Genomic DNA, 22,591 nt, shown 5'->3' with positions numbered 1-22,591 from the left:
ATTTTAGTCTTTAATGTTAGCTTAGATTAGTTTAAATCTTTCTGAAATATTTACATCTTTTTTTAAAGCTAACAGCCATAAGAAAATCACCTATTTTCCTAAATTAAATATCACTTATGTTTGCGAAAACCCTTCCCAGTGAACGATCCTAGAACCACTATGCTATAGTAGCTTGGCTACTTTAGTAATAGTATTCAAGGTATAAATTTTGTTGATACGCCTTTAAAGCTAAGCTACCATGAGTCGCATCAGTAGGTGAATGGGGTACGAACCAAAAAAAAAAAAAAAACATCACAAAAGAGAAAAGAATACTCATAAATGCTCACATCCATAACTAAAGCTTTAAAAACATAGTCAAAGTATGTGACAAATCGTGACATAATGTCAAATGAAAGAGATGGGTCTACAAATTCAAATGCTCTCTCAACTAGGCTAACAGTGCCTTCATACATATTAGTAGTAGGAATAACTTAAGCTGGAAGCCTAAGAGTATGAACAATCTAAACCTACTCAGCAATATCGATGACAGACACTCTAAAAAGCTCTAACAGTGAGAGAGGTTCCTACTGAGTTGCATCAAGGAACTGATTGATGCCCAACACGTCATGAGGAATAACCTCATCAATCAGATTTGCAAGCTTAATGACTATCCTATAATTAGTAGTCTTCTTTGGGAAGCACAAGGAGAATAAGTTGCCTCGATCTATTGATGGTGGAGGAATTATCACAGAAGCTGATTCACTGGGGGTCCCATTACCCATGTGTAACTAGTGAAGCATATGCTAAAGCTCGTCAACTCCATCCATAGCAACCTCAATGATAATCTCCTCAATGTGAGGCTGACCCTTTAATCCTTTGACAAAGTAGTCAACCAAGTTGAAAGTGTAAGGGAAAACATGATAGTCAAATGGGATGCCAAATAAGTGAGCCCTCACATTTTCCTTGTGCAAGCATGCCATGTAACAAACATCATTCTTTGAAGGGATTAGTATAAGTCCAAAAGGAGCACCATGGTCCATAATAATCATAAACTTACTGGATCCATGCTAGCATCATCCTAACCCAAAACCAGACAGAAAGGTCATTTCTTTCATCATATCAAGAATAGAGGTACTATTGGGTTGATCAAATGACATGACCATGATATCTCTACAAAAGTCCTGAATCTCAAGGGTTTATACCTTATCAAATGTGAATCCTGTTAGAAAGAGTTAATCATCATTTGTGATTGATCTGCAACACTGGCTTAGATAATAAAATCACGTCCCTGGTAGACTGTACTTTGTGACCTTCCCATCATGAATGAACTTCACTATCTAATGAAGGGAAAATGGAATAGCCCCAGCCCGATGAATCCAAGGTCGGCCTAAAAGCATGTTAAAGGATGCAAGAATCCTTAAAACCTAGAACAATATAGAGAATGTGGTTAGACCAATAAAAAAATCTATAGCCAATGTTCGCATGACCTCTATTTGAGTGTTGTAAGCCCTAACTATCTGTATAGAGGGACCAATGTCTGAAGGTGCAAATCCAAAGGCTATAGTAGTGGTTAATGGGCAAACATTTAGGGCAGAGCCATTGTCCAACAGGATGGATGAGACTTTGTGGCTTACAAAAACAACTGAAATATGAAAATGACAAGTTTGGTCTAATCCCTCTGGTAACAAATTATTAACAAAAAAACCCAATGCAAGTGACCCTATTAGTTATCATCATATAAATCAACCACTTTAGAGTAGTGGTGGGTGGTCTCAACATGTATCTGACTCAAGGCTCAAATTAGTGCATCTTTATGGGTACTAGAAGAAGCCAACAAACTCTAAAATGGTTATCTAAGCTTAGCTGCTCTATAGTTGTCTCAAAATCTCATCGTCCCATCTCCTAACCTCCTCACAAGAGTCCGTACCAAAAAATGGTCTAGCAACTAGAGGTGAAGATTGAGCTATCCTTCCACTATAGGTCACAATCTGTACATCCACATCATTTGAATCAATATTCTTTGGCTATAAAATAAACAGAGCAAATATGCTCCCATGTCCAATAGTTATTGTCTTAGAAGGAATCAATTGTAATGGTGCCCTATCCAAAATCAAGTGGAATGGTGCAGCGACCAAAAAATCTGATGGAATTCCAACAATCTCATACCTATCACCTAGAATAATCGGCTCAAGTAGTCCATCATCCCAACTCAGCATATGTATATTTTAATCCTCAACAAAGCCTATGTGATTAATCCACTCGGAGGTAGAGACACCATATGTGTGGTGTGAGCAGGTAGAGGGTTCATGGTTACACTTGGCTGCCCCAAGTTAACTAAGCCTTGATTTATCAAATCCTGGATAGCATGTCTTAGGGTAGTGCAACAATCAGTGTCATGTCTTGGACCTTGATGGTAAGCATAGTGTAGGTCCATCCTAAATTGAGGTGGCATAGGTTGAGATGGTGGTCTTGGTGCTAATGGAGTCAATAATCCTCCATCTACAAGCTTCTGAAAAGTTGACTAAAAGGCATACCTTACTAGGAAAATTGCTGCATATGCCTCTATACAGGTGGAGCCCTAGGCTAAGGGTAAAGAATGGGTAGCCTCCATATGACCTGAGTAGCATAAACTGGCTATGGAACCAATTATAGATATGTAGAAGTCATAGACCCAAAGAGAGTAGGTGGCCTATACTGCACATGGGGTGATGGTGGGTAGTAAACTTCAGAAGTCTAGCCAACTATCTAATAACGTCTAGGACGTCTTGGTCTAGTGGCATTGATGGCACTCACATCCCTTGATTTTTCTCCAATAACTAGTTTTTACCCATTTGAGCTTGAAGAAGAAGACTCAAGCCATAATACTTTAGTAATGTCGTCCTCTATACCATATAATGCCTACACCAAAGATCCAAAGTCCACGTGTAGGAACCCCATCAAATGCCTAGCAAACTGAGGTTATAGGCTCTCCTTATAATCATATTGATTTGATCCTTCTCAAATGACCTATCAATGATCAACGAAATCCCTTATATAGGAGATGAATGATGTGATTATGTCATCAGGCCTCTACCTCAAGGCCTCCAACACTCTCCTTGAAACATCTATGACAGTGTGAAATGCAAACTATTATAGGAACTCCTAGGCTAAATCATCTCATGTCCAGTAGTGGGACACATCCAAAGAAGCAAACCAATGCTGAGTCGCCTTGCTTAAGGACATATGGAAAAACATAATCATCTGAGCTTCATATAGTTCATGAGCTCTCATCATAATACTATATAGTCTCAAATGAGTAAGGGGGCATCCAATCCTCGTGAATCGCTCAATCTCATGAATCCTAAACTTGGTCGACAGAGTGGCCACTGTCAATCCATCAAAATCGTCTCATACCCTCCCTCCATCGGAAACACTCATCTATCTCATCCTTTGTTGAAGCCTATTCATGTGTGTATAGGCATCCTCCAAGATTGGAGTAACCATTATGACATGGAGTGGGGCAACCTCAATATGACTCTGTAGATTAAATGATATAAGCTATGGAACTATTTGACCAGGTGGGAAAGGTGATGATATCTGAGTGTCTTGCCGTACAGTTTAACTAAGTGGGAGAGGTTATGGAATAGTGGGATCATACCACGTGCTCCCTTAAACTGGAACCTGGTGGGCTTACTGCCCACCTATCCTTTGGCCAAGACCGGTTATGGCCTCCTAGATTTAAGCCATAGTAGTAGTGAATTGTTCAACTATAACCACCTATGGATCCATATCTCTCTGATCCATAATCTAATTTATCTGATCTAACTGGTCTGACACTCTGAAAACTTTGTCTCTAACTTTGATCCAAGAAGTTGAACCCAGATCGAACATATCAATATTCCTACAATAGTGGAAACATTGGATAAGACACAGTGTAAGGGATACTCTACAAGAAACGTCTATCAACTATGCAAGAAGGAAACCTTTGATCCAAGAAGCTGAACCCAAATCGAACATATCAATATTCCTACAATAGTGGAAACATTGGATAAGACATAGTATAAAGGATACTCTACAAGGAACGTCTATCAACTATGCAGGAAGGCAATCTTAAAGTACTCAGACTGATACTAAATTTTGAGGAAATATATAAGAGGCTATTATGAAGTAACTAAACCTATCACTACTAACTCGACTTTGAATGCCCAAAAATGCACCAATGTGTAGCAATGGAATCCTAATCTGGTCTAAGCTTAAACTACAATGGGAAGGGCAACTCTATAAAACAAAATGGGTGGGTTAAAGGGATCCCTAGCATAAGTGATTGTAACCTCTAATAGTACGTAACCTTCTCCATGCCTCCAAAGAGACATGGTACTTCCATGCAAGGTGGTCATCACATCCACACATGCACTACCTCGCTTCCTAAGAGGTTTCCTAATGGCAAAGGCTCTCACATCTCTCAACACTCAGGGATTATCTACTATGCACAGTGATGTGTGTGGGTGCACCTGAAAAGTCATGATCTAAAAGAAACAAAGGAAACACACTAGACACATGAGTATCTATGAAATTTAGCTATGGGTTATACAAGTCTTCATTGATCGGTCCACAATCATCAATATGATGTTGGCTTTCTCCATAGTTCTCCTAAACATAGATATAAACACACTATTTTGAACCACTAGCTTGGTCGAAAGACAATCATAAAGTAACAAGTCTCACATGAAGTATAGGAACAAGAGAAATAAGGTAGACCAAGACTAGTGATTTGGAAATAAGGAGATACAAGTGTGTCCCACATAGACAAGCAGCAAGTAGTTATGCAGAATAAAGGGTAGACATGCAACAATCAGTCATACAAAGGGCAAGTATATCAACCAGACTTACACAACAGCTAAGCAAAGATAGGATAATTAATATGAGTAAGGTAAGCATTAAGTAAGTAATCAACATCCAATGATGAGTAGGTTATGACAAGAATAAGCAAAAGAATCATGCTACTAAGATAAGTCGAGGCTTCAAATGAAATTAAGAACAAGCATACAACCTTAGAAGATTATCGAATCAAAACACTTAATATGCCAAGATCAGGCAAGCATACCACACAATAGCACAAAAAGGAGAATCCACTCATTAAATGACCAAATGCTACAATTTCCTCAACTCAACTTTAAGCTTGATCTTCTATGAAACCAGAGATTTTGGGTTCGATCCCCAATGGAGTAGCCAATTTGTCAAACCGCATTTCCCACATGCGTTCCCACTCAATTGGCAAGACTTATTTTTTATTTAAGGCATTGAAGTCGCCACTATTTTTATTTATTTTTCAAATGGAAAACAAAATAAGAAATAAAACCCTAAAAAATGACTCCTATTTTATTTTATTTTTTTAAAAAAGCTATCTACAAAAACCCGAGTTTGGATCTAGGGATCAGGTTACTTATTTGAAAGGTACCTTTGAAGAGATAGCACCCTTCTAAGTCTTAAAACCGTCTCTACTATTGAGCTAAAAATATTATAGCAAATGACTGATCAATCAAGTGGATAACATAACAAAAAAAATATGAATGATATCATGGCAATAGGTAAGCATGCTTAATAAGTGAAAACAAATAGGACCAAAAGTGAACTAGAGCACTATCACAAAACATTAAGTTAGATAACAAAAAAAAAAAAAAAAAAAAAAAACACAACATACATTTTATAAGAGAAAATCAAACAAACATCAAGGCAATCAAAGATGGTATCAAACATGGATATATGGTTCACTCAAAGCATTGCTTATGACACCTAAAGAAAATGAAAGGTGAAGAGCATACCTGAATAGTATATCCTAAATGCAAATACACTTGCAATACGAATAGAGAGGTTAGGACAAAAAATGATGACATTCACTTAGGAGAGTAAAACCTAACATGCATAAAATCATAATAATATGTTTAAATGCTAGAATTATCAACAATGACCTAGTGAAATAGTGAACTAAGAAGCATTTTTGCCACATAGCTAAAAAACTAATGAACTAAAAAAACTAAAGTACTTTAATCAATTGAATGAAATAAATTAAAATTAAACGAACTTAGGAAAATAATTTTACCACATAACTAAAAAATCAAGTAAAAAAAAAACTTTAACTTAAATCAACCAGCCAAACTAATGATTTTAAAGACTCTAATTTTTTCATTTTCATAAAAAATTTAACTAAAACTAAAAATTATTTTAACGCTCTAACTTTCATTAACATTAAAAACTATCTACAACTAATTTTTTTTTTTTAATCTAACTCTTATTAACATTAAAGAAAATCTAAAACTAAAATTTCAAAACTCTAACTTTTTCACTAACATTAAATAAAAACTAAAACTAAAATTTTTAAAACTCTAACTTTTATCTAGATTAAAATAATATCTAAAACTAAAAAAATAAAGAAAATTCAATTCTTTCATTAACAGTAAAGAAAATCGAAAAATAAAAATTTTAAAACTCTTAACTTTTATCTACATTAAAATAATATCTAAAACTTCTTTTTTTTTTTTATAAAAACACTAACTTTCCTATTAATATTAAAAATTAACTAAAACTTATAGTTTAAAACATAAACTTTTATTAACTTCCTACACGAATTTTTGTCTTAAAAAAAATCATTATATTTAGCACTTTTCACTATCATTCAAGATTCCAAAACTAAAATTTTAAAAATTAAAAAATTAAAAAAGAATCTTCCACTATCATCCAAAATTCATCTAAACAAAAAAATCAAAAAACTAATTTGCCACTATCAACCAAAATTCAAAAAATTAAATTTAAAAAGTCTAACTTTCCACTATCATCCAAAATTAACCAAAACTAAAATTTTTAAAATTAATTTTTCACTATCATCCAAAATTCAAAACTAAAATTTGCAAATTCCAAAATTTTCCATTATCACCTAACATTAACCAAAACTATTTATTTAAAAAATAAATAAAAAATCACTATCATCTAAAATTCATCCAAAACTAAAGTTTACAAAACTCTAATTTTTTGAATCTTGCCCAATATTCAAAACTAAAATTTGCAAGTTCCAATTTTTCCATTATCACCTAACGTTACCCAAAACTAATTTTTTTTTAAACATTAATTTTCCTTTATCAACCAAAATTCATCCAAAACCTAAAATAAAATAAAATAAAATAAAAAATAAAGAAAAAAATCAAAATAAAAAGAACCCACTTTTCCACCTAGTAACAAAAACAAAATAAAAATATCAAAACTGTATCTTTTATTCAACTAAAAAAAACAAAACTAAATTATAAAAACTAACTTTCATTCAAATGAACAAAAAAAACTAAAATTAAACTAAACAAAAATTAAATAAAGCAATAATCCACATTGACCACATGAAAACTCTCATAAAACTTGAACTAAAAATGAATTGTACTCAGGAACCCATGTTTGAATGTGTCAATGAAAAATAAAATAAAATAAAAAGACATTATGATAGTAAACACCTTATTACTTGATATATTATAATGCAATTCAGACTTGAAATTAACCGACACCTCCACTATACAATAACAATTATTGAAAAGTATAATATAACACAATATAATAATTAAAAGTATAAGATAATCCAACAATTATTATTAATTGACTTTGGAGCGTCTCATAGTATAACATAATAATGAAAAGAATCCATACCTAAATTGTTGGTGGTGGGATTGTATGTGGATGGTGAAAGGAAAAACCCAGATCTCTTCGTTTCATAAGTCTGGATCAGGTTAGGAACATGCATAACTATCTTAGGTTTTTTCTGAATCCTATGCACAACGAAAAATCGTATTTTTAAACTTTAAAGGGATTCAGAAAGTGCTAATGAAAACTATACCTCAAATTCAGATGTTCCCAATTCAAATCCATGTGGTGAAGATGAAGAATGAAACCGTAGAAGTCTCGTAAACCCGAAGTTTTCCGCCTGATGATACGAACCTTGATTTAGACACACTTCCATTGAGAATGGATGGAAGAGTGGGGGTTATGACTCTCTTTCTCTATCTTTCTAGAGATGGAAGACGACTCTCTAGAAAAAACAATAGGAACCCTAACCCTTAAGGGGATATTTATTAGGTTTCCTACTAGGCTTAAGCAACTCGAGCCCACTAAGGGCTTGGGTCACTTAATCTAGCCCAAAATGGGTCCTAATTGATTAATTAACCCAACCTGGCCTACTAATTAATCAATTAGCCCAATCCAGAGACCTGGCTCACTTACCCTTATGCAAGCTTGTGTAATTACCAAAACATCATTATGCATAAAAGTGAACCTAGAGCCAATTCAACTCTCATAACCCATGCCAACAAGGTATATGAACTCAAAGTAGGGACCACTATGACCCATAGGAATACTGGATGCCTCAAAATCCAATTCTAAAGTTGATTCAACATCCCACTACAGAGAATCAACTGAACTACAATATCCTATGTAAATAACAACAAGACACCGAGTGCTCGAGTCCATGACCTACTATCCATTATGTTAAGTCTCCTCATGAACTGGTGTTCATAGTCTAACAAGGTGAAAGCTATCAGCCTTTCAAGACTACCTCTACCATTCTTGAATTAGAGATCCTTCTATTATGTGTTTAACTAACATATCATAGCTCTCAAAGGGTCTATGCCAAGTTCCACTTAAAGAACTACTATGACCATAGTTTCCATGAATACACTTCCTTGGGATCACCCAAGGAGACATACTGTTTCAATCCCATGAGATATCATGGTGCCTCTATTGAGAATACCTATTGCCACCGACTTCCATCAATAATGACCCAATTCATAGGCAATATATGATCAACTTACGATCCCACCCGTAGGTTAAAGCCACTACTAACTTTAGCACAAACTCAATATTCTCTCAAGGTTGAGAGATAACACAATGAAGCAGCTTGGTGAGGTCATGACTCACTGTAAGTCCTCATCTTTCTTCTCAATTACAATGTCTCCAAATTTCCAAACCAACCACTTCTTTTTCTCAAAATCCCAGCCTAAAATTGTTCATATAGTATTCAAAATTTCCTTTTATTTTTTATTATGTGCTGAATCTAATCCCCTATAAAAGAAAAGTGGATTCAACATTTCCTTCTCTTGCAAGTCGATCCTCACACTCCTCAAAATGCTCCCCCACCTTCCTAAAAAATCGATTGAACATTTTCATAAAACAAAACCTTTTCCAAAATGCCCCATCCCCTCTTTCTGAAAACACTTCCCAAAGTATTTGGTTTACCTTTTTTTTTTTCATATGTCGTGTTGACCTTTTTTTTTTTTTAATCTCCATTGCCAAAAGAACCGCTCATTCTCCTTCATTCGATGTACCACTTTGTAATTCCTTCCCAAACCATATAAATAACTTACCTTTTTCCATCTCATCCTTTTTTCCTTCTCCAAACCCCACTTCACCATTTCAAAATTAATAGATTAAATTAATAATAAAAAAACATGTTTTAAAAAATGAGTAAGATTATTATATTAAACACACACACACACACACACACACAAATATATATATATATATATACAAACTTATTAAATTAAATAAAAGTATTTTTCCAAATTAATAAATTAAATAAATAAGTAAAGAAAACGTATTTTTAGAAAATGGTAAGATAATAAAAAATAAAATAAAATAATAGGCAAAATAAATAAATAGATAATAATAAAAATGAAAGCCACACAAGTCATGCAAAAAAAGTGAACCATGCAAGTCATGCAACTATGCAAGCCATGCAAAGAATTGCATAAAAGGTTACCTAGGTGGGCTAGGTTAACCTAAATGGGCCTAGGGTGGTGCTTAATGGACCAGACCTACCTAAATAGACTTGGATGCCCAGATGGACCCAAGTGAACCTAAGTGGGCCAGAGTGATTTGAAAAGTGCTGAAGTGACTTAGAGTGATCAGAAAAGTATCTAAGTGTTCGAAAAGTATTCCTAAATGAGTTGTCCTAAAAAGAAAAAGAAAAAGAAAATTCTAGGTCTAACTTAGGGCTGCCAAGGGTCACAATGAGGGGCTAGATAAATCCCTAAACCAAAGTCCCCTAGGTGGCTAAAAAAAAGGTAAGTTGTATGAGTAGCAATAGGTTACTAGGGAAGTACTAAGGAGTACTGAAAGAACGCTTAATAGGGCATGTGATAAGGAGAGAAAATGAGGGGTCTACAAATATTAGACTATGAGGTAATAGGAATTATTGAGTTTAAGGACCCACTTATGCATTTTGCTATGTTTTCATATTATGATCTTAGAATTTTTGAAATGGTTGTCAAATAAAAAATGTGGCAAAAAGCTATGGATGAAGAAATTACAACCATTAGAAGGAAAAATATATGGGAGTTAATAGAACCTTAAAAATGACAAAAGACGGTTGGTGTTAAGTGGGTCTACAAGACGAAGCTAAAGAAGAATGGCGAAATTGACAAATACAAGGCACACCTAATAGCTAAATGTCACAGGATGCTTCAAATGACCCTCCCCATGGGCTTATATAGGAGGAGGGAAGCTTCTGGAGACTCCTGGAGCCATCTACACTAAGCCATTGGTGGGAAGAGTGTGGAAGGTTCTAGAGATGCCTAGAGATGTCCACACATCTCTACACTATGGTGGAAGGCATGGGAGGAGTCCAAGGCTTTCTAGAGACTTCTAGGAATCTCTTGTATATTCTTGTACATAGGGTTGTACATAGAATAGGGTAGGATGTTCTAGAATATTCTTGATTTGTAAGGAACCCTCCAAGGTTCTAGAGAGTTCCCTTGGTGCCTATAAATAGGTGAGTGATGCGACTCATGGTAGCTTAGCTTTAAAGGCCTATCAACAAAATTTATACCTTAAATACCATTACTAAAGTAGCCAAGCTACTATAGCATAGTGGTTCTAGGATCGTTCACTGGGAAGGGTTTTCGCAAACACTAGTGATATTCAAATTAGGAAAATAGGTGATTTTCTTATGGATGTTAGCTTTAAAAGAAGATGTAAATGTTTTAGAAAGATTTAAACTAATCTAAGCTAACATTAAAGACTAAAATGAAAGGGTGTAAAAACAAGTTTCTCAAAGATAGGATAGCTATGCTCTGGCTCTTATGCAAATTGGAAATCTCAGGATAGGCTCCTCGCGTTGGGGTTGCAACTATGGTGATGCTTGCTTCCCGAACCGGTATGGATTTAGCAAATCAAGTTTTAATCCTTTAAAATGGCAAAACAGATGGTAGTGAATTTCATCAATGGTTATTCACCTTAGACTTCCTTTGAATGGCTCGTAAGAGATAACTAATGGTCTAAAGCCAAAAGCTTACCAAATATTGGCAACTCAAAGTCATTCCAGGTGATAAACTCACCTTTCAATGGCCATTGAAATTGGTTCTAACGGATTAATGCAAAACTTGGAATTGAAAACCTCACCTTCCAATAGCTCGTAGGAGATAACTAATGGATAGAAATCCAAAAGCTTATCAAGTATTGGCCGTTGGAAGTTGTCCAAAGGAAATAAAAACCAAACTTTGCATTAATGAACCATTAATGAAAAACGACTACCTTACCTTCCAGGTGCGAGAAATTTCCATGGGATTGCATCCAAGCCATCACATAACATCCATACTTTGAGAAACTAAAAGTTTTAGCCAATCATCCTTTGAGGAAAAGCCCTCAGAGGCTGTTTGGCTACTAAGAAAATAGAAAATGGGGAAGAACAGGAGAAGAGAGAAAAACAGAGCTTTATATATTTCTAAGTTAATGTACAGAGGATCGATCCCCCCAATCATCCCATTTCCAATTGGAGGTGTTGTGCACCTCTATATATAGCAAAATTACAAGATAAATCTTTATGTCGGCTGAATATAAGGTTACAAAAGGAATTTACACGAGAAAATATCAAGCTAAAAATATTTGGGAAGTCGGTGGTGCGTGCGTGGAGAAACAGAGGATTCAAAGGAATTTCGCAATGTGCCTAAATCCACCTTGCGAAATTTTCGCAAGGGGGTTCTTCATGGTGCGAAGTGGCCAAATTTCGCACCATGAAGAAAATCTCCTTGCGAAATTTTCGCAAGGAGAAATTCACCTTGCGAAATTGGTCATTTGACATGATGCAGTTGTCTTCCGAAGGCCATATCTTCCTCATTTCAGCTCCAAATCATACACGGTTTAAAGCGTTGGATTCTTGACTTCCTAATCTTTCAAATGGTATATAGTATGCAAAACATGGACTTCAGGAAGTGCTTCAAAAGTGCGAAAGAAGACTGCAGCTGTTTTCTTCACTCTGTTTTCCTCTTCTCCATTGCGTGTGCTCGTGTTTCCACTTGAAATTCAAGCCTGTAATCATCCAAAATCCTTGCTTAACTCGCCCAAATAGCTCCTCCATCAATTGGCATGCTTGAATTGGTTCATAAGCTGATAAAAACATGTAAACTTGCCACAAAATGGTTAAAACCAATTACTAAGGACCTTAATGAATTAATTGGGTTAAATGAATATGATTACTACTCAAAGGTGCTTAAAACCATTATTATTAGGTCTACAAAATAGAACTTTTTGGTAGTAATCAGTGAGGGCCTCATTTGGCCAAGGCACCACCCAAATCACTTCCTAACCAAGCAAGTGAGCATCCAAGCACTTGTAAAGGCTTTCTTGAGATAATAAAGCTTCCATTCTTTAAGGAGTTGTTTACTAAGCTCTTAAGCTTTCGAGTTGCGAGTGTCTTAGCCGAGCAAGCTAAGCATTGGGGATCAAGGCTGACTTAGCAAGATCAAGCGTCTTGACTTGCCTAAGTGCCGCACGAGCTTAGTGAACGACTAAGTCCGTGACATAAAGCTTATAAGCAAGAGTTTGTCATTTATCACAAAGAAGTTTTTGCTCCCGTTGCAAGACATAACATAATCATATTGATGATTGCATTGACAACTCAAAACTCATGAGCCATCTTTCAAATGGATGTGAAATTGGCCTTTTTACATGGAGACTTACAATAAGAGATATTTATTGATCAACCTCTTGGTTATGTTAAATTAGGCATTGAGCATAAAGTTTATAAACTAAAAAAAAGGCTCTATATGAACTAAAACAAGCACCTAGAGCTTGGTATAGTCATATACATGCTTATTTTTTAAAGAAAGAAAATGCCCATATGAGCATAATTTTTTCATAAAAATTGGAGATAGAGAAAGAGGCTCACAATATGCTTGTAAGTAGATGATTTGATTTATATAGGAAATGATTAGGCCATGTTTAAAACATTTAAGGAGTTTATAATGCTTGAGTTTGATATGTATGATCTTAGTAAGATGCATTATTTTGATACATAGAAGTAGTACAATGTGAGAAAATAAAGGCTAATCTAAATAGAGAAAACACCCAAGAGAGGAGGAGAGGTGAATTGGAGTTTTAAAAATTCTTTTTTCAAACACAACAAGTTTAAGCACAAGAAGGACAAATATAAAGAGATAAGGTTATAGAAAGCAAACTCGGATTTTATAGTGGTTCGATACTTCCTTGCCTACATCCACTCTCCTCAAGCTTCAAACCAAGTGAGGGTTCCACTTATACTTGAAGCTTCAACCAAGCTTCTAATCAATTTTACACTTGGATTCGAAACTTCCTTACCTACATCCACTCTCCTCAAGCTCCTAACCAAGTGAGGGTTCCACTTATATTTGAAGCTTCAACCAAGCTTCTAATCACTTTTACACTTGGATTCCTGCTGCAACGGGCTCTTACACAATCTCTTCAAGTTTCTACTCACTTAAAGGTTTTAACACTTTTTTGAATCTCTCAACCTAGCTCAACAATGGCTCAAATACAACTTAAGGCTAGGATGAATCACAAAGGTGCACTAAAGAATATGCAAATGGAGATTTAATGCACCAAGAAAAGAATGAGAGCTTTTAAGGCAAGAATGAGTAGGTAAACAAATAAATGCAGGTGTGATCTTATTCATAAATGAAGTGGAGCTCTCAATTTATAGGTTTCTAATCTCGGGAGCCAAAATGCCAAAAAACAACCTTGATCGGTTGAGCTGGGGGTCGACTAGTTCACTAGCTGTTGGAACATTTAATGCTTGGCAGGTGACCATTACCCTCAATCGGACCTCGACCAAATCTCGATCTGGAAGGCATATCCCTTGACCGGGAATGAAAGACTATTGGAAGAGAGTGAAAGTGTTTTGCATCTCTCGATTGAACCTCAATGGAGAAGGAGTAACAAACACCTTCTTGGTAGAAAGAGAGAGAGTTGTGTAGAAATGTTAAAAACATTTAGTTTTAAGGGAGAGTGTTGAAATATGATCGTCCAGTTACTCATTTGACCAAGTCTCCAATGATAACTTATTTATTTGATGTTGAGTCTTTGGGTTTGTTTTGGGTTTATTTATTATCCCTTGGTTTTTTTAGTGGTAGTGGTATGTAGGAACATGGCTTCATGTCCTACTTTTATGTAATTGTTGTTATTTGTTTGCCAATTCAGTTGGTTGTATTAGTTATTTATAGCCTAGCTATTCTACATTGAATAAAGTAAGTCAATTACTCCTCTACTGTTAAGTTTCACTACTGTTTTGTTCTCTTTCTTATCTTTTAACAAGATTTAAGGCTTTTGTAAAATGGGAAGGAAAACAATGGTTCACCTCAACGACTAGGTATTGGTGGTAGCCAAATACATAGGACAGTTTCGATGCAAAAAATCTCAATGTATTTACCATCTATGAGAAAATAAGCAATAAAGCCTGAAAGGAATTGGTGGCTACTCTTATAAGTCAATGGTGTGCCTTAATGGGTGAAAAATTAGGGGAAAAAAAAAGAAGAAGATGATTAATAGTAAAATGGTATAAGATGAACAAAAGAAGAGAAATGTAATAAAAATATGAACAATAAGAAGGAAAAACAAGATGAATAAAAGAATGATGAGTTTTGACTCTTAAAAACAAAAACATAAGAAAACACAAAATAAATGAAAAAAAAATGAAACAAACAATAAAAAAAAGAAAAAAAAAAGGAATATGATAAAGAAAAAAAAGAAAAACAATAGAGGAAACCAACCAAATATGAAAAGAAAAAGATATAAAAAAGAAAAGACAAAAGGAAAAACAAAGGGAAGTATATATGGTGGATTGATCATCTCAACGAAAAAATAAATAATTAAAAACATGGTTTTGTCTTTAAGGAAATAAGGACATTTGTGTTATTTCAATTCTCTCAAAATATTTTTAAGAGTTTTCAAACATTTTTTGGGTGTAGGAGGTGCCCAATAATTTACTTAATATCATATTTTTAGTATTATTTTAGTATATATCATTTTTTTTAAATTCTAGATGATATTTATTTTAAAATTTTTGGTAAGATTAAAAAAATCAATAAATAAAGATTGACTTCCAAATTTAGTCTTTTTATAAATGTCAATAAATTAATTGAGTATCAAATCCAATGACAAATTTCTTAGATATGTACAAAATCTTCATATGGCTCCATATATGAAAATTGACACAAAACCAAGGGTCATTAAATGTAGGGAGATTGTATTCTAATATAAGAAATGTAAAAACAATGGGAAATAGTGTTATGAAATTCTTATAAATAGACTAACCTAAGAGCTTTGGAATGTAAAATTTGCCATTGAAGTTTTTACTAAGTGATTGAGATGGCAAAATAATTTGTAATGTGCTTTTTCTTGCTTTTCTTGTTTGCTTCTATCTCAGGTTAGTTTATCTAGCTTGTCATTCAGAGTAATATTTGACAAGCCTTTTAGATCATTTGTGTTGCCAATGTAGATAGAGACAACCAATATGTCCTCTTATTTATAAAAAATTATGTCACATGTCATTTTATTTGTTATAAAAAATTTATTTAGTTCGGTTGAAAAATTGGTTAGCAAGCACAGATAGTGGAAGTGATTATTTTAATGTTGCTTCATATTATATGATAATTCGTTGAATGTCACAAAATAATAAATTTATTTATTTTATTATTGTTGGTGATTGAAATTGTACAACAAAGTTAATTTGGAATAATAATATTTGTTAACCTCATTTTTTATCTTCTTATTTCAAGTCAGTGAACAAAGTTAATATCATAACCAAATAATTTTGTCATTTATTTTGAAATAATAACAATAAATAATTTTATGCAACCTTGTGTTAAACTTTCAATCAAAATTAAGAGGATATTAGAGATATCAAGGAGTAATTGAGCAAAAGAAAATTTGACAAATTCCAACATATAGATTTATGGTAGTGTGAAACGTAATTTCCTATTGTTCAAAATCGTATAGAGTTACAACCAACCAAAAAAGAGGAACAATAATGGAACCTTTGATGGTATCATATCAACATGCTTTCTAAGAAATAGACTTATAAATATAGATTAGTTAAGACAATTCTAGTGTACAAAAACTGTTGTTGAAGTTGTTATTGACTTATTTAGACGACAATCAAAGTTATTTACCATGTGTTTGTCTTTCTTAACATATGATAGAATATTTTCTTTCTTTTAAAACGTTAGTTTTAAGAGAAATTAAACTTATCATATAATTTTAATCACTTTCAACATATGTTTCTTTTATCTAAACTTTTGAAATTATATGATCTAGTAAATTTTGTCATTATATTTTTGTAGTAGGTTAATAGAGTTATTAAAATAAAATAAATAAAATAACACTTACAATATTGTTCACCACTTTAAGTATTATGAGGATGAATAATACGTTTAAAAAAACTATCAGTTTTTTATTCATTTCAAATTTAAAATGAAAAATTATTTATATGTTTAAATTTCTTGAAATTTAGACATTTCAAGAGTCAATTTGTTGTTAATAAAAATTATTTTTCAAAAGTCAAAATTTTCACATAAAATTCTCAAAATCAAAATTATTAATAGTTGATTATAGCCTATATTCCTCATATTGAGATTTGGATCCTCATAGCTTACATATTATTTTCTGAATTGGAATAAAGTAATAATTATGTCCATAATTTTTTTATCATAAGTTTTTATTCTCCATAATATTTTGTTTATGAATGAAATTTGTCGTTGAAGCAAAGGTGTGCTCATATGCATTTCCCTGTGTTACCTTAGAAAAATGCAGGAGTGACTGCCAAGGAAAACATTCCACCTGGGTAAATTCTACATGCCTTGGAATACCACCGCATAATCCTACAAGTGTACAATGTCTTTGCTATTACAATCCACCTTCTAGTTCTTCCATTATCCTTTCCAAATAAGTACTTTTATTATTATGTCCAACCACGTTAAACATGGTAATTTTTATTACTATGAATAAATTACTTAGACATTGTGATTTAGTATATCGTTCATTTTCCATAGCTATTTTGTATTTTCATATTTGAGGTAAGATTAATTCAACTCATAATGCCTTACATTTTGAAAAAAATTATATAACTTTCTGCTCAAAGGAATAGAATAATCATATGGCTAAATAAGTTGATCAACAAATATAGAAACCTCCTAAGGTAATAAACTTCGTAACAAAACTAAAAATTAGATGATATATAAGCTTCCTACAAAATGAACATAAATTTAGCATTTTCTAGGAATGAGATATTCAAAAGTTTTTTTACCACTTCTATTTTCTATTTTAAGATAAATGTAAGCTTATTATTATTAATGATAACCTATAAAATTCTAAACTTCTATTAATTATAAATGGTACCTTAGAAAGGCTTTGAAGTTCCAAATTTAATTTTACAAGATGTATGTAAATTACTTAATCCTACTAAATGATGAAAATTTCCAAAAATTTCGCAAAAATATCGTGTTTCGATGGCCATGGAAACAAAATAGGGTGGTGAAATTTCGATGGGGAAAATTTTCCAAATAAAATCGGCATGTTTCGTTGAAATATCAGTTATATATCGGTTTCTACCAATAACTTGGCAAAACTATGAAAAAAAATGCCGATTTTTCAATTTAATTGTCGATTTTTCAACAAATTTCAGCAAAACACTACCTATCTTTTAAGGCTACTTGGTTAAAACTCAAATGAAAAAAATTCAAATTTTGACTTGCAGGGCACGAGACTCGAACCAAAGCACAAGCAAGCCTTTGTAGCCCCCCACTCACCATTGGGGACCTTGTCATATATTACATAATGTGCACTAGAATAAATATATACTAATACCCTGATAAAAACAAAATATTTTGATAAACAAATTAATTATAATTATTTTATTTTTAAATTTAATTTAATAGACCACTAAAAATCTAAAAAAATTATGTTGATAATTTTTAACTCCTTTTATATCATTTATATATTAATTAAATATAAAAATATAAATATTAAAAAAATTTATACATCTATCATCATTTATTTTTTATCATTTAATACAATTGAAATAAATGGATCATAATTTTAATATTAAATATAATTTAAAATTAAACATATTATAATTAAATATCACAATATTATTGTGGAATAATATTTGATGTTATTTAATAATAAATGTACACTTATGAAATTCATATTTTTTTTTTATTGACGCATACGATATTCTTATCAAATATGATAAATTATATCATACAAATATCAAATTCTTGAACAAAACAAATTTAAAATGTCTATTATAGTTATAATTACATTCTATGAAGTTTTTATTACATTTCTATGAGTTTTGATCAATTTTAGGCCTACCAATATTTTTTTCCAAAATATCCACCAATATATCCGTAAAATTGAAGTACCTATATATCCGTGATTACCGATATTTTCATCCTTGATCCTACTATGGAAAAATGGATCATAAGTGACAACACTAAGCTCACGGAGTCATTTCATTTAAGGAAATGCATTTGAGGGCAAGTCTAATGCCAATAGTTGCAATAGTTCTAGCTCTAATAAATTATATGTTATATTATTGTCATTAAAAAGTTTGTAATTGGACATCTCTTAGTCAAAATTATGAGAACAATTCATCTTATTGAATTGCATATAAGTTTCTTGATTATCTTACTATAGGTTAACTTAACTTTAAAGTCAAGTTAATATCTAAAAGTTCCATAAAATATGATGAATATACGTTAATAGAGTGGGATGGTACTGTACATGACAACAAAATATTATGAATTGATATCTTATTATAAGATTTTATTGTTAAAAAAAAACATCTAGAATAGCTAGAAATAGTAATACTTGGTGTTTAAATGTTGTATACATAACTTTGGAAAATATAGTTCTTATCAGTTTAGGAAGATATTATAGGAAAAGAAGAGAATATAATATTATTGATCTTAGAGATCTCTCAAATGGATGAAGCTAAAGTAATGTGTCGAGATCTCTCACATGGATGAAGCCAAAGCAATGTGTCAAAAGTTGTAATTAAGGTGTTGCCAACTATTAATCCTCATTAGTGCTTCTCCTGAATCTTAATCAACTGTAATCATACTTTCCATGTTCATAAACATTATCTAGGCTCATCTAACAAAATGAGATAAAACATAGAAAATCCATCATAAATTGCTTCTTGAATTCTAAATTATGTCCATTCACACTAGTATCTACTCCGTGTTCATGAGTTAGCAAAAACTCAAGCTTTACCACACTAATTTCTACTTCCTCACTTGTTTTTGCTCAAGCTTCTTCATTTTGCAAACATTTTTACCTTAAGTTGCCTTATTAACTCCTTTAACAAAGTGGTTTTCACAAAAGAGTCATATGTTATCCTTGGGTGAATCCTTCGATATATTTTTTATAGTCATATATGTTCTCATCATTAGGTGAATCCTTGGATAAATTTTTTTTTTTAGCTTTCATTTTCTTCATTTTTGTCCTGAGATTAGCCTCCTAATATTTATTGATTTTTATCTTTCTCTTCTAGTATGCAGTGACTTGTATATGAGTTTTGAACAAAAATAACTTATTAAAAAAAATCACAAATTAGATTTCCCAACAAAATAATTTTAATCTAGTGCTTTCCAATGATATGAGTACCAACTTGGCCTTAGATTTTTTTTCTTTTGTGTGACAAAATAGTATTTGGTAACTATAGTTTTGGGTTTTTATTAGAATGAATAAAACCATAGGCTCCAACTGTAATTTTAAATTTAAGTTTATAACTGTTAGTAATGGGTCCTCCAACATGTAGGCCCACCATTAACAATTTTTTTTTTAAAAAAAATAAAAAAAAAATTGAATTGCTTGGTGAGCGTGCATGCTCTTGCCTATAAATAAGTAGGAGATGCAAGGTTTTGTTATCAAGCCAGAGAAACAAATTCTCTAAAGAAAATTTGAGAGATGTAGTTATTTGGGTGTAGATGTAGGAAATAATTCCTAAAGAATTAGTATCAAAATAATGAAAAAATATTTTTGGGTTTTTAGGTTTTTTGTAGGAAAAATAAGAAGCTTTCATTGTCTTTCAAAGGTTTAAAGTTCTTATTGAAAAAGAAGTTGGTAGCTCGATTAAAATACTAAAAATTGATCATGGTAAAAAGTATAACTCATGGGAATTTGATGGATTTTGTTACAAGCATAGAATAAAAAACGTAGTTGATTGCAACTTATACACCTTAACAAAATGGAGTTTGTGAGAGGAAAAATTGCACAATTATGGATGTGATGCAGCCTATTTGATGATGGAATTTGTGAGAGGAAAAATTGCACCATTATGGATGTGATGCAGAGCCTATTTGATGAGGAGTAGAATTTCAAAAAGTTTTTTGCCTGAAGTAGTAAATTGGAGTGCTTATATTTTGAATTGAAGTACCATACTAGTTGTTCAAAATATAACTTCTGAAGAAGCATAGAGTAGGTGTAGACTAGTTGTTGATCACTTTCGAGTGTTGGATGCATTACATATGCCCATGTTCCTGATGAAAAAAAGAAGCAAGTTAGATGACAAAGGTGAAAAATGTATTTTTCTTGGTGTTAGTAATTATTCAAAAGCTTATAAATTGTATAATCCTATTACCAAGAAAATTATCGCTAGTCGTTACGCTATTTTTACAAAAGAAAAAGAACATGGATAAGAAGCTGCAACATTATTCCACAAATAATTCCAAATAGATTTTAATGGTGGAAATGTAACAAACTCAACAACAACAAGTTCCAACAGTTCCAACTCTAGAGGATCCTCAAAATGAGGTCCTTACAACCCTTGAAATAACACCACTAACAATACAGTATGGCGAACATGGTGATAGTATAACAGATTCTCACCCTTAATGTGTTAGACGAAGACTAGCGTAGATATTGTGGGACCGCATTTACCACGTGTGTTCCCACTCGATTGGGGAGACTCATTTTTTATTTAAGGTATCGAAGTCACCACTTACTTTTATTTATTTTTTAAATGAAAAAAGAAATTAGAATAAAACCTTAAAAAAAATGATTCTTATTTTTTTGAAAAAGCAATCCGTGAAAACTAAAGTCTAGGTCCGGGGATTAGGTTACCTATTAGGAAGGTACCTCTGAAGAGGTAGCACCCTTTAAGTCCTAAAAAAGTCTCTACTATTGAGTTGAGGAGATTATAACAAATGACTAATCAATCAAGTGGATACTAGAATAGAACAAACATGGATGATATCATGGCAATAGGTAAACATGCTTAATCGGTGAAAACAAATAGGACCAAAAGTGTACCTAGCCTTCAAATAAAGTGCTATCACAAAATATTAAAGTTAGATTACAAAAAAATAAAGCACACAACATGCATTTTATCAAGGAAAATTAAATAATCATCAAGGCAATCAAAGACAGTATCAAACATGGATATAGGGTTCACTCAAAGCATTTCTTATGCAACCAAGAGAAAGTGAAAGATGGAGAGCATACCTAAATAGTATATTATAAACGCAAATACACTTGTAATAGAAATAGAGAGGTTAGGACAAAAAATGATGACATTCACTTAGGAGAGTAAAACCTAACATGCATAATCATAATAAGATGTTTAAATGCAAGAATTATCAACAATGACCTAGTGAAATAGTGAACTAAGAAGTATTTTTGCCATACATCTAAAAAACCTAATGACCTAAAAAAACAAAAGTACTTTAATCAACTAAACGAAATAAATTAAAATTAAACGAATTAAGGAAAAGCATTTTTCCACATAACTAAATAATCTAGTAAAAATAAAAAAAACTCTTAACTCAAATCGATCAATCAAACTAAGGATTTTAAAAACTCTTAACTTTTTCATTATCATAAAAAAATGAACTAAAACTAAAAATTTTAACGCTCTAACTTTCATTAACATTAAGAACTATCTACAAGTAAAATTTTTTATAATCTAACTCTTATTAACATTAAAGAAAATCTAAAACAAAAATTTCAAAACTCTTAACTTTTTTGTTAACTCTAAAGAAAAACTAAAACTAAAATTTTTAAAACTCTTAACTTTTATCTACATTAAAATAATTTCTAAAACTAAAAAAATAAACAAAACTATAGTTTTAAAAAACTTAATTTTCCACTATCATTCAAAATTCATCCAAAACAAAAGTTTACGAAAATATAATTCTTCCACTCTCACCCAATATTCAAAACTAAAATTTACAAATTCCAATTTTTCCCTTATCACTTAACATTAGCCAAAACTAATTTTTTTAAAAAAAATTAAGTTTCCACTATCAATGAACATTCATCCAAAACTAAAAAAATTAAAAAATTAAAAAAA

This window comes from Vitis vinifera, chromosome 13 (assembly GCF_030704535.1).
Source record: "Vitis vinifera cultivar Pinot Noir 40024 chromosome 13, ASM3070453v1".
Taxonomy (NCBI): Eukaryota; Viridiplantae; Streptophyta; class Magnoliopsida; order Vitales; family Vitaceae; genus Vitis; species Vitis vinifera.
The sequence above is the reverse complement of the archived record's forward strand: the minus strand, read 5'-3'. Positions refer to the sequence as shown.